We start from the raw sequence: 10,552 nt of genomic DNA, 5'->3' as shown, positions 1-10,552 counted from the left end.
AATTTGATGGATGTCAAAAGGGATTAGACCAATTAATTGAGGTTAAGGTTATCCATGCCTATAGCCATGATAGCGATATGCTACGTCCAGTATCGGAGACAGTATGCCTATGTACACTAACCAGTTCCTGGTGAGCCTGAGCTCATAGTATTTGTGAGTTTCTAACAGGTAGCTGGTTGGCCACTGTGTGAACAGAATGCTGGACTAGATAACATCTAAGGTTCTCCCCCAGGTGCCTACTCTGAGGGAAGCTCGGAGGACGGCAACAAGGGAAGGGGCCTTCTCTGTGGTGGCCCATCAATTATAGAACAACCTCCCCAATGAGGCCTGCCTGGTGCCAACACTGTTATCTTTTCAGTGCCGTGTCAAGATTTTTCTTGGCTTCCAGGCATTTAACAGCATATGTTGTTAATTGTCTTTGGTCTGGCTGAGAGTTTTAAAATTGTTTTAAATGTTAGCTGTTCATATATTTTTATGGTTTAAAATTTTGTATATTGATTTTTAATGTTCAGTCTTTTAAATGTTGTAAACCGCCCAGAGAGCTTTGGCTATGAGGCGGCACATAGATGCAATAAATAAATAAATAAATAAATAGGCCTTGGTCTTATAGCCACTGAAGGTCATCGAATAATGAATCTCATGTGACCCAGCACTTCATGTTATCTTTCTCATATAGAGGAAGAAGCTGGAAATATCCTACTGATTATGGCTTTAATTATGACACTATCATAAGGGCCCGATCTACACCAAGCAGGATATAACACTTTAAAAATGGTATAAAAACAGTATATGTAATGTGTCCTGGGCCTGAACAGTTGTTATAACCATTATAAACCGTTATAAGCAGTAGTGTAGATCCTGCCTTTGTGTAGCACCCTAATGTGGGCAAAGAAAGTTTCCATAATTTTGAAACTCTCTTTGACAGGCAGAACAAACCTGTCACGAGTAACACTTCATATTATGGCAGTAACATAGAGAAGCTGTTTCCAGCTTCTCCATGTGATAAACCTAACATGTAGACTGAGCCACGTAGTCTGAAAGAAGGAAAGAGAGAACTGGGTACACTAATAAGAAGCCAGCTAAAACCTGCAAGGAATAATAAATAGGGAATCAAATCCACTGCCTTAAAGGGGATTTGAAGGGTTAAAACAAATGGGCAAGTAGTACAACTGTTACCCAGAGGACCTTTTCTTCTGTTGCTCCCAGACTATGGAATGGCCTGCCTGAGGAGATTCGTCAACGTGACAGTCTTTTAGAATTTAAAAAAGCAATAAAGACTGATCTGTTCCGGCAGGCCTATCCAGTGAAATTTTAGAATGTTTTCAGGAAGTTTTAAAGATGTTTTAAGTATGTTTTTAATCAGTTTTTATTTTGTATTTTATATCATGTTTTTACACTGTGTTTTATACTTTGAATGGTTTTAGTTTTTGTGAACTGCCCAGGGAGCTTCGGCTGTTGGGTGGTATAAAAATGCAATAAATAAATAAATAAATATAAATACAAAGGGGTTGGGGTGATCAGGATCTTACCCTTTGGTTTACAGATACTGAAGCGTGTCTAGAAATGTCACTACTGGTAGTGCCACTAAAGTATGTCTGTAGTAAAGCTATTACCTTCCTTTTAAAAGAACTATTAGTTCTATATTGATTTATTTTAAGAGTTATAATCTTTGTAACTGAGTGGAGGTCAGAGATGTTCTGTTACATAGAAAAGTGGTGACAGATAAGCAATGAGACCCATTAAGCTAACCTTTAAACATAAGATACCATCTCTTCTAAAACTGGCTTGGCTGCTGAAACATTTTCAAGTGCTCCAAGTTAAGATTATGATACCAGCAACAGTTTTTTTCATTCCTGCTTTGTGTTGTGCAATCTGCACACATTGCTCAGAATTTGATACGTAGCAGCTCTCGCTATACATACATAATATGTGGCTGTTTGTTCAAAGTTGCTATAACATGGCATCGTTTATACAATTTCTATATATAAAACACTATAGAAAAAACTGAATAATAAATCATATTAAAACAATTTCAATATGTAAAAAGACAAATTAACATGCATAAAACCAGATAAAACATGGTTGATTCTAGAAGAACTAGTTTGCAAGAGCAAAAGGGAAGCAAAGACCATTATTAGAGGAGCAAGGATTTTGCAAATCACTAAATATAAATATACTGTTATTGAAAGCTAGAGAGAATTAATAGGGTAGTGGGAAATATTTTGGAGAAACACCCATTGCCCCTTGGAATGATAACTGAGTAAAAGCAACAACAACAACAACAATAATAATAATTTTTTAAAAAAGATAAAAATATAAAGCCAGCCAGAGACCTCAAACCATAAATGCATGGCAGAACATAAAGTATTTACTAAAATGTCTGAAAAAGACCCAAAGCAAAGTGAGTTTGTCTTGGAATATCATTCCAATCCAAGGCTGTAGTACCACAGTGGAGAGTCACTTAATTATGCTTATTTTTGCATACTAAGGATCAGACAGGAGGTTCGCTTGGCAAGAAACAGAGCTTGATAGTTCTTCTCATTTTCCAAAGAAAAGGATGTTTTAATGAAGGTACACCATTGAAGATACTACAATGGATTGAGGGTGCCAAACTTAAAAAGTTTGGATTCATACATTCTAAAAACCCTAATATTGCTCAATGAAAACTGAAAATGTTCAGTAGCCACAGAATGATGGGATCTGTTGGAGAAGAAAACCAGGCAGTGGTTGAATGGAATGGAATATCCTGGGGTAGTTTGGCTGGCTGCAACTCCATATTGCATCACTTTCTTGCAGGTCCCATTTGTTACTAATAATGCCCATCTATGTATCACTATACAGTTCTAGGTTTTGGCTTGACTAATAATGTTTGCACAAAAATATAATTTATACTTTTTGTGTGTTGATGGTTTAATAAATATGAAAGTGGTATGTCAAAAACCAATCTGGAACCAATAACTATGCAACACAGCAGGTACTCAACTCCTGCACTACTGAAAAGAGAACATGTGGGTAGGTGATGCCTGTGCATTCCTGAAGTTGGATTTCCTAGTACTGTTTGACATCTACTGTAGTACTTGCTGCTAAAATCTCTTTTGGGGAGGAAATTCATTTCTTTCAGAAATGGCTTCTTGCCAGAAATGAGAAGAAAAACACATGCATTATTTTGTTCCCAAATTTATTTTTATTTTATCTGCCTCGTTCCAAGGGGGTTCGAGCCCTAAACGTAAAAATTGCTCCAGAAACCAATACACTTCTAACTTATTTCAAAATAGAGACTAGTGGAATGAGTCCCTAGACAGCTTCTCGGGGGGGGGGTGTGTGTGTCAAAGGACAGTTCAGATTCCCGGATCTGAGGTTGGAGATAGCATTCCGATCTCAAGAGCTGGGAATTGGAGCTCCACCCCACTGCCTGCATCTGCTCTCTGATGTTGGGAACACAACCCTGGAGAGAGGAAAAGGGGGCGTTCTGGTGGGTGGGAAGGGGAGAAGACTGGGGAGGCCTCTCTAGCCTCCTTCCCTCCCCCTTCAAGACACCTCACCTAGAAGGGCAAAAAAGCCTGTCTAGTGAAAATGTAGGGCAGAAGGGTGGGGAGGTGAAGATAGCCTTTACCACTCCTCCCGTCCTGCATAGTATGACTGTTAAGCATCCCAGTTCAGAGATAAGTCAGAACATGGGTAAAAGGAAGCAACTGTTAAATGAATCCTTTGTTAGTGTACAATTATATGCTATAACAATCACTGCGCTATTTAACAACTCCACAGGTAGTCAGATTTTCTGACAAGACAGAAATTTATATGGTGTAAATCTGTATGGTGTAATGCTAAGCAGTCATTATATATGACAGTATGTTATCCCAATTATCGTTTGCAAATATCGTCAGCATATCCCTTATAATTACATTGCTTGACTAACTTGTCTGACTGAGGATGATAAGCTATTGTCTGGATCGTATTTGTTTTGAAAAGATCACACATCTCAAAATAACCAACATTTAAAAGCTAATTCCATTATCTGTATCAATAATGCAAGGAGTATTATGGAGGAAAACAAAATTCTCAACCAAAACCTTGGTGGCAGTGATCATTTCCTGATCTGATAGTTGGTAAATTTCTGCCTATTTAAAAAAGTAATCCCACTAACACCAGTGGATAAGTGTGTTTAAATCCAAGAATTTTTATTTAAAATGGACTATGGGTTGAAGGAAAAGTCTTTTCCCACGACTTCAGGACAAAAAATTATATAGGATCATGCAGAAAAGGTGAGGGTTCTGCACTTTCCATATGCTCACTAGAGTAGTGCAAAGGCAGCTATTAGGAGGGGAATATTGGTCATGGAAGCACTTAGATTAATTGATTCGTCTGTAGATGATAATAACTACTCTGTGGTTGCAGAAGACTCTATGCATGTACACACTCACCCTTTACACAAATAACAAAGGCAGAAAGAAAATAAAAACAGGTTTGTGCTCTGAGGAGCTAATCTGTGTATCCCTTACACTTACCCCCTAGAATCTAATAGCATGACCAGTTTCATAGACGAATTCTAACATGGGCTTTGTTTACTGAAAGCTCAGAAACTAAAGGGAGCTTTGCACAGGCCTTCCAGTGGTCAGAACTTCAGCTCTCTTCCAGCCCATAAAGCAGTTATTACTAGGGCTGTGCACCAGCTCGGATCCGAAGCGGATCGGGGTGATTCAGACCTCTGAATCACAGATCTGACACGGTTTGGGCGAAGGCTGAGGTGGCCTGTAGCCGAAGCCAATTGGTTCCGAAGCTTCGGGCCACCTCAGCGCTTCAGAGCTGGCCTTTGGCAGGGTCTCTTACCTGCTGCCTCCGTGGAGGCAGCAGGTACATGGGGAAGGGGGGAGGGGAGGCTTACCTGCTGCCACTGCCTGCTGCCACCGCCATCCTTGCAAGGACAGTGGCGGCGGACAGCAGAGGCACCAGGTTAGGGGGAAGGGGAGACTTTTCTGGGTGCCGGCTGCGCAGCTGACACCCAGAAAAGTCAGAGTCTCCTGAGGGCCTGAATCTCACCTCAGCTTCGGTGCCGAGGCAGGTCGGGCAACTCCCAAGGCAGATCAGGGCTGCTTTGAGGGCTCCGGATCGGCCTCTGAGGCGGATCGGGAGGTGGGTGCACAGCCCTAGTTATTACCTATTATTTGTTTATCTTTATTACATTCATAATCCACCCAATAACCAATATTTTCTGGGCAGATGAAAAGCAGTTGAGAGACTAAAATGTAATAGAAACAGTTACAAATATAAAATGCAATACAAATATTTTAAATAATAAATTATATTAAAATGCAATACCTACTTCCATAACGTTCTCTTTTGACCACCTAAAATTGATCTTATTACTTTTTCTTTCCACAGTGGGGCAGTTTGCATGGGTTAATTTACTCATGAGTTGCAGTGTGTGCCTGCCGCCATTATGAATATGCAAGACCTAGTCAGGAGTTGTCGTAGTTTGTCAAGTCACCCAAACCTGGATGATGGAGGTTATGTGAAGATTAAACAATCCTCACATAATGCTAAAATAGACTGTGCCAATCCAAGGGTTAATTAACCTATGGTGGGCTGTCGTGTCATCTGACCCAGATCAGTTTCTCTTTTCTTGCTTCTCCAACAAAAGTCCTGATCACTGAGAACAATTAGCATGTCTGTCATGTCAGGGAATACATTCCAAAAGCCAGGTAGGAAAGAGAGGGAGAAAAAGCAAAAGAAATGAACTGATTCAGTAACCAGCATCACTCAGCTGCCTGCCTTACACCCTAGGTTCATCTCCTCCTGGCCACTCCCCATACAAAGTTTGCAGTGCAAGCTCCAGGTTTTTTAGGGCCTTTGGGCAAGGTACCCTATGTCAGTCACCATCTCCCGGCAATAACAGGCAGAGGGTCAGTAATAAAGCAGGGAGTGACATACTCTGCTCCTCCTTCTCATGACCACTGAGATATTTGTGTATGAGAGAAGTAGATATTATTCAAAGAACTTCTATAGACATAAGTAAATATAAAAACACTGTATGCATTTTACACCTTAACACATTATTAGTGCTTTTAGGGCAGAAGATTCCAGAAGGGGTGCTTTTTCCTGCCTCCCACTTCTATATTAATTTAGTAGCACAGGGTGTGCTGCCATTTTCTTTTTTATGTTTAATCCTACACATGTTTACACAGAAGTAAGCTCCATTGTACTCAAGTGGGATTGCTCCCAGAGTGCATAGGACTACAGCCTAAAGCGTGAACATGTATAAGGTCCACTGGATGTCCTTAAAATATTCTAACAGAGTGGTGATGAATGGGTGTAGGAATATATTTTAGCCGTGTCATTGTGGTCATGGCCAGAGACAATTAACATACATAGATCCTGTTACAGAGGAGTCCTACAAACCTCACACCACAGGGAAAAGCCTGGCAAACTCTATTGATTGAAAAGCACAGCTGCTGAGCCAAAAAAATTAAAATAAAAAATAAAATCACTACTGTCTGCATTTTATAGTTTTACTGACAAAAAGCACTGCAACACATTAATAATGCATTAAAGATAAATGTAAAGGAAAGGTACCATGATACTAAACTACAATGTACAAAGCATGAGGTGGAAACAGCTCATACATTACCAGTTACAACAAACTGCTTAGCAGTGGTGATTTCCTGCTAGAAGAATCTTCCATTTACTTTTAGAATTTTGCCCTAATATCAAACTTGGTTATGATGTTAATTTCAGTTGGTGGTTGGTTACTATACCTGTTGTGTCGTAGCTAGTACTTGGCTGTTTGTAACTCCTCGCTCACCTCATTTGTATTCCCCGTCTCCTAGGAACTCCTGTCCTTTCTACTAAAAACTCCAATTTCCACATCATCTGTTATTTCTTTTACTTTTGTCCTAACCATAAGATTGGCACATCCCCCTGTCTCTGTAACCAGCCTTAGTTCCCCTTTTATCTTTTATGATTTTCCAGCTGTACATATGCATATCACTATGGGTAATCTGCTAAAGGCTTCCATTTACAGGCCTTTCTGATTTGTGTCTTATATTTATATACCTATACTATGCTAATTCTATGTAACCCTTGCATGGTGTATGCAGATATATATGAATACAAATCTGTGCACACGTTTATATAAATTTCATATACCCATGCATTCCTGCATTGACTTCTCTTTATAAAAGTTGACATATACATATACTCAGTAAAGAATTGAGGATATTATTCCCTTTTCATCCCTTCAAAAAAGGACATCAATTTGTATAAAATTTGCATCTATTGATTTATATTCATTTATTTATTTATTTATTACATTTCTATACCGCCCAATAGCCGGAGCTATATATATGCCCTCTTTAAAGTAGGATTCATGGCCATCCTACTCCTCTGTATTAATACAGTTTTGGAGGTCTGTGTGGTGAAATCTCTTCAAGAAGCATTGCTAGATTTAGAGAGAAAACAGGGAAGTAACAGGGCAGAGCCCCAAGCAGTAAGAGAGCAGCATGGAAACCATATTGAAGTTTATGGCACAGTGGTAGCAAGGCCATAACAAGCACACAATGGGAGCAACCTTGCAAAAGCTGAGTACAGAGGTCCACAAAATAGACATGAAGCAGTGTAGGGTGACCATATGAAAAGGAGGACAGGACTCCTGTATCTTTAACAGCTGCATAGCTCTGGGGGAAAGTGTTCTCTGAGCCCAAATCCCTGCAACATTCAGTTCAGGGTCAAAGAAGGACTCAGCTTTTCTTCATCTTCCTGAAGTTGATTTTCTACTGTGCACTGCTTCCTGCTTCTGGAGCATTCTAGGCAGCTTGAGGGAAGCATGAATGCACAATTGCTGTCCATGGGGCTTTGAGGCACATGGAAGTCATCAATATTTTTTTCTGAAAGGGTAGGTTTCATGGTTTCCTACCCTCTCTTAGCCCTCTGTTGGGTATGTGAGCATCTTCTTCAGAAAGGATACTCTTGTCTGTCTAACAATTCTAAAGGGTGTTTTCTTGCTTTATTACAATCTTTAGTTGTGCTAACATTCAGTTAAACTTGTGCTAATATTCATTGAAATTGCATGTTTGGCTTTTGTTTATTTCTAGGAATACCTTTATTCTTAGCCTCTACTGTGTTGTTTTAAAAGTTTCCTGCTGTTTGCAGAAATGTGCTGTTTGCAAATCCTCCTTATAATTTACATCTAACTAGTATTTTAGTTTTGTGGCAATTCCCTTTTATTGAAGTTAAATGTTACTGCAGTGGTTGTATTGGGTTCTTAGGCTGGCTTTGTCACATTTATATTATAGTCAGAGTTACCATGTTCATCTGTATTTACGTTTTAGATGAAATACAGAATCACAGCCCAACCCATAATCACTGCCCTGAAATGAGTTAGAATGACAGCTTTAGAACTGCATAGTTATACTCAAGTAAGTCCAATTGAGTTGAATGGGTCTTGCTCCCAGGTAAGTGGGTATAGGATTGCAACTAACCACTCATCTCTTCTAGAGAAAACATTGTGGTGATTGGTCTTTTAACTTTTCCTAAATCTGTATTCCTGGGACAACGGAAGCCAGAGCAAAACTGTCAAGAAGCAGAATATGGCAAGGCATGATCAAATTGTGCCATATCTATCAATGTCTTATTACATCAGAAAATCAACAATAGCTGATGAAATGACTTCTGATTACTGATGAAATGACTAGGGCCGGATCTACACTACTGCTTTAAAGCGCTTTATAACAGTTTTATAGCGCTTTAAAGCAGTATAGATCCGGCCCAAGAATGGCTTCTGACTCTTATGTATTAGCTAATGTAGATTACTTAGTGTAGAGCTGGATAAATACTATTGTAATATTTGGAATATTACTATAGTTGAGGAAGTTCTTTAACACATTGATCTACAGATGGTGACCTGACCTAAGTAGAAGATCGAGAAAAAGAGAAGCAGAATAGAAAAAGAGAAAGAGAGGACATGACAGATTGATAAGCTGATAGCACAAAGTGAAAGTTTGTGCAGTTCCACACGCAGGGCCAGCTAGACAGGCAAAGCTGAGACGTTTCAATGCGTGGATGAGACGGTGGTGCAGAGAGGAGGGGTTCAGATTTGTTAGGCATTGGGAAACATTTTGAGACCAGCCAGGACTGTACAAGAGGGACAGGCTGCACTTAAACCAAAATGGAACCAGATTGCTGGCACTAAACATAAAAAAGGTGGCAGAGCTGCTTTTAAACTAAACCCTGGGAGAAAGCCGACAGGAGCTGGGAAGCATCCAGTTCAGGTTAAATCATCCAAAGAGGATGAAGATGAAAATGTTTCTGATGTTCCAAAAACATCAAAAGTAAGGCAATTCTTACTCAAGAAATCTACGTTATTAAAGAGGATGGTGGCACATTTATTGAGGTTGAAACATACAAATGCACAAGCTAGTTTTGGGGAAATTAGCTGAGCAAGTGGAGGCTTAGAAGTAGTTTCAAGACTGAAAAATAGACTTTCTGAGACTTAAGAGCATACACACACAGCAGGGAAAGAGTAGAAGGAATCTTTAAAGGCAATATACCTTTCCCTGGGCTGGAGCTACAGGGAGCCTTGGATAGGGGAGGCAAAGCACTCACCAATGGCAGATTGCTCTCGCAAGCAGGAATCGGTAGTATGGCCCAGTGCTTCTGGTAAAAGAGAGAGAGAGCCAGCCCCCCCTTCTCTAAAACCTGAGGGTTTTTATACGATCTAAAGAAAAGCAGTGACATCACTGCTCATAAGCATTGGAAGTGATGCTACTTGCTATGGGAGAGAGACATAACAAAAGAGGGTGATTGGGGATGATGGCTGTACTTGCTGAAAACATTCTCTTTACAAAAGATGACTTTACCTAATAATGATTGCTTTAAAGACATTTGTTCAGGCTGGAGTTCAGCAACAGGGCTGCATGAGCATGTGCTTGACCAGGTATCACTCTTGCCATCCAGCATTCATATTCTGCTTAATTTTACCCCCACCTTTGTCTCTGGGGAATGCATTTGAAGAAGTCTATCAGAAAATGATTACTTGATCTATCCTTGTGTGAATGCTCTCAGTCTCATTCCTGCTGCAGGTGGGGTTTTGGCTGCTTCAAAATGGAGTCAGTACGGCTCACAGAAGCTACTTTGTAACATCATGAAGTCCAACACAGTCACATTGGACTTCAAAAGAAGAAACTTCTGTAAAATGAGGGAACTGGTAAAAAGGAAGTTTAAAGGGGGAGTCAAGAGGATTAAATTCCTTCAAAATGCGTGAAAGTTACTCAACACCACAATAACAGAAGTTCAGCTAAAATGTATACCACAGGTTAAGAAAGGTGGTGCCAAGTCCAAGACGGCACCGGAATAATTAACTAGCTGTGTCAAGGAGGCTATTGTAGAAAAGAGGGCTTCCTTCAGAAAATGGATGTCTTGCCTGAAGAAAATAAAAGGGAGCACAAGTTTGCACAAAGTCAATGCCAACAGACAATAAGAAATACAAAAAAGCATTTTGAAGGGCATATTGGTAATAATATCAAGGCTAACAATAAAGAATTCTTTAAATCTATCAGAA

This window comes from Elgaria multicarinata, chromosome 7 (genome assembly GCF_023053635.1).
Source record: "Elgaria multicarinata webbii isolate HBS135686 ecotype San Diego chromosome 7, rElgMul1.1.pri, whole genome shotgun sequence".
Lineage (NCBI taxonomy): Eukaryota > Metazoa > Chordata > Lepidosauria > Squamata > Anguidae > Elgaria > Elgaria multicarinata.
The sequence above is the reverse complement of the archived record's forward strand: the minus strand, read 5'-3'. Positions refer to the sequence as shown.